This window comes from Silene latifolia, chromosome Y (genome assembly GCF_048544455.1).
Source record: "Silene latifolia isolate original U9 population chromosome Y, ASM4854445v1, whole genome shotgun sequence".
Lineage (NCBI taxonomy): Eukaryota > Viridiplantae > Streptophyta > Magnoliopsida > Caryophyllales > Caryophyllaceae > Silene > Silene latifolia.
The window spans coordinates 462,949,273-462,952,458 of NC_133538.1; the positions used below are offsets into that span (position 1 = coordinate 462,949,273).

At 41.6% G+C, this 3,186-nt stretch overlaps 1 non-coding gene across 1 annotated transcript; it reads left to right on the forward strand.

Annotated features, from left to right (window-relative positions):
- The first annotated feature begins 826 nt into the window (after positions 1–826).
- LOC141636295 (small nucleolar RNA R71) lies at positions 827–933 on the forward strand. Its single transcript, XR_012540916.1, has one exon. It is a non-coding gene; the product is annotated as a small nucleolar RNA R71 (small nucleolar RNA).
- Positions 934–3,186: the final 2,253 nt, after the last annotated feature.

Here is a 3,186-nt window from a genome sequence, read left to right on the forward strand (position 1 = left end):
TTTCATCACTTCCGGTCCCTCATAAGAAAGACCGCTTCTCAAATTTATCAGATTTACCGTCTCATGTGGATTCTTCTCATTTTGAGTCGGTAAATGACCCTGCTTTCTCGAGGATTGATTCGCGGCTAGTTGGGCAACTTGAGTTTCAAGTGCCTTAATGGACGCATCTTTTTGTTGATCACTCAGCTGAAACTGCTTTGTAATGGATTGCAACATAGACTTTATCTCACTTATTTCACTCACCCCACCGGAAGATGATGCAGCTTGATTAGAAGGAGTGAAAGAAGAGGGCTTCTGAAAGCCTTGTTGATTCTTGTGTGGAGGGACATACGGCTGCTGCTGGTGCGGAGGAGGAGTAGGATTGAGCACATTTTGACTACTCCACCTCAAATTGGGGTGGACGTTCGGCTCATAATAGGTGTTTGTCTGCCTGTAATGTTGAAAGACAGTACAAGACTCATATGAATGTGGACAATTATCTGAAACATGTCCCTCTCCTCCACATCTCTTACAGATGAAAGGACCGTCTGAAACAGCATTCACATGGTAGATTCCTCCTTTCGAGGCTCCTCCCAACTCATACTTATCGAATCTCGCCGTGAGAGCCTCTAATGCAAAATACGAGAAGGGGATTCAAAGACTCCTCCTTTGATTCCCTCTGGAATTCCCATACTCAACTTTATGGGTGGCTAAGTCATCAATGATCTTCCACCCCTTAGTCTCTCCCATATTCTCAGCAAATCGGCCACTAGCTGCAGCATCCAAGATTGCCCTCTGATCGTCATACAACCCGTTATAGAACTGATTGCATAGACTCCACTTTTCGAACCCATGGTGCGGAATAGTTCGCACCAGCTTCTTGAAACGGACCCATGCTTCATGAAAGTTCTCATCAGGACCCTGTTTAAAGCTCGTGATCTGAGCTCTAATGGCATTAGTCTTCGAGGCAGAGAAGTACTTCTTGTAAAACGCCGAGCCGCCGAATTCCGGTCGGTTATCCCATGAACAAAATCGGTCTAGATCCCTATACCACTCCCTTGCAGCATCGCGGAGTGAGAAAATAAACATGGTTTCTTTTATCTGATCCGGGCACGCCAGCTGGTGGGGGTATGGAACAACAATAATCAATGAAAGTCTCCATATGCTTGGCTGCATCTTCATTTGCAGCTCCCCCGAATTGGTTTCTCTCAACCAAATTGATATAGGACGGCTTCGGCTCGAATTTTCTTGCCTCCCCAGGTAATGTAAATCCCTTATAGAGATTCGCAGCTGTCGGCTCAGAGTGACTGGAAATAGTTGCTTCTTCGGCCATTTCTAGAAAGTCCGGAGAAGTGACGGTCTCAGCTGATGAATTAGAAATAGGAGATGAAAGTAGATCCTCCTCAAACAGAGCGTTCTCGTAGTAATTAGACAGAGTACTCAGCTGTTCTTCTGTCGGCAATATCCTAGATGATCGCCTCAACTCACGCAAAGTCTTCTCAATCTCAGGATTGATCGGTAGTAGTTCACCACCCTGTGACCTGCGCATAAGAAGAAACTACAAATAGAATATAAGAATAGTTTAAGGAACGGATGCCCCTTAAACTAAAAGGAAGACTAAAAATAAAACAACTAATAATTTAAACAATTGCCTCCCCGGCAACGGCGCCAAAATTTGACACGGCTATCGTGTACCTTGTCAAAGATAAAACCTAACGGTCTCAACTAAAATGTAGTAGAGGCAGTCGATTATCGAATCCACAGGGAGGCGGTGCAATTATCAGTTGCCTAATTCTAATCTTAAGGTAACAAAAAGAGGGCCGTTGATTTGGTTGCTAAACTACGAGGTTTGAAGGAAGAGAAATAAAGTAAAGAGCAGTAAAAGCGAGAAATAAGTTTAAACTATCAAGAGAGAAGGGACATGTCGGGAATTCGGTTCACTACGATAGTCTAGTGACTCAGCTGTAAATGATTCAGACGAACTATATGCGAGACGGATGCTGAAGATCCTTTCGGTCCACTTTCTATCCTAAATTACCACTAACTTAACTTTCATTCTCAGTAGGGTAGTCTACTGTTCATAGCAGGCCTATTTAGTCCAATCTTTCGATCTAGGAGTAATTTTAGCCAGATTAAAGGATGACATAGAAGCGTGCACTCAACTAAGTCGAATAAATACAATTAAATTGCTATGGTGACATGGTCTCACAATTAATTCATCTAATTCATTTACTACATCGTCACATTTCTACCGCAAATCCCCTAATCCCAACATGAAAGGGGTTTAGCTACTCATATCGCTAATTAAACTAACAACAATTAAATTCCCAGCAATAAACATTATGAAATAAACAATAAATTGCATAAAAGTAAATTAGGGCAAAGATTAAATGCAACGAAACAAGAGATTAAAGCAAACAAAAGAGTAATTATTAATAAAGGAAGAGAAAGAATTACAATCGATGCGAATCCGGCGTAAAGAACACAAATTCCAAGCGAAAGCAATCCCGAAATAAAGTTACAGTAGAAAAGAATGAAAATATGCAGTAAAAGTTTTGATAGATGCTAAGTAGTAAGTAAAACTGATGCTAATAACCTAACTAATGTAGGCTTAAATAGCAAAGTAAATTAGTTTTACGAAAATAAATAACACACGGGCTGTTTAAAGCCCATGATCAGCGAAACCACTCGATCGAGTGGATTAAAACCACTCGATCGAGCAAAACCTCAACCAAATCTACTCGATCGACCAGAAAGTTACTCGATCGAGTAGATGGTCTTTCTGCAAGTTAAGGATCGAGTATAAAGTGCTCGATCGACCATTCTAGGATGCAGAAACCACTCGATCGAGTGGTAAAACAGCTCGATCGAGTACTTTGACTACATTTCAGCTCAAGTTCGCGCCTTAATGCCTCGTAATCCGTGCCATGAGGCTTCCAAACACCGTATCTCACTCTGGAAAATCCCGTCTCCTCTAAATGCATGCAAAAAGGATGAAAAAGAGTACGATTCCACTACTTCCGCGTTCATTTCTACAAAATGGACAAAACGAACCAAAGTAGCCAATTCGGGGCAAAATACCATAAAAACAGTATAAAAATGCATAGAAATATGTGCTGAAATAGGCTAAAAAGACTATACATTAGGCACGTATCAGTCCTCGGTTCTTGATACCTTGGCTCGGGTTAAGGAAGACGTTGCGTGTCT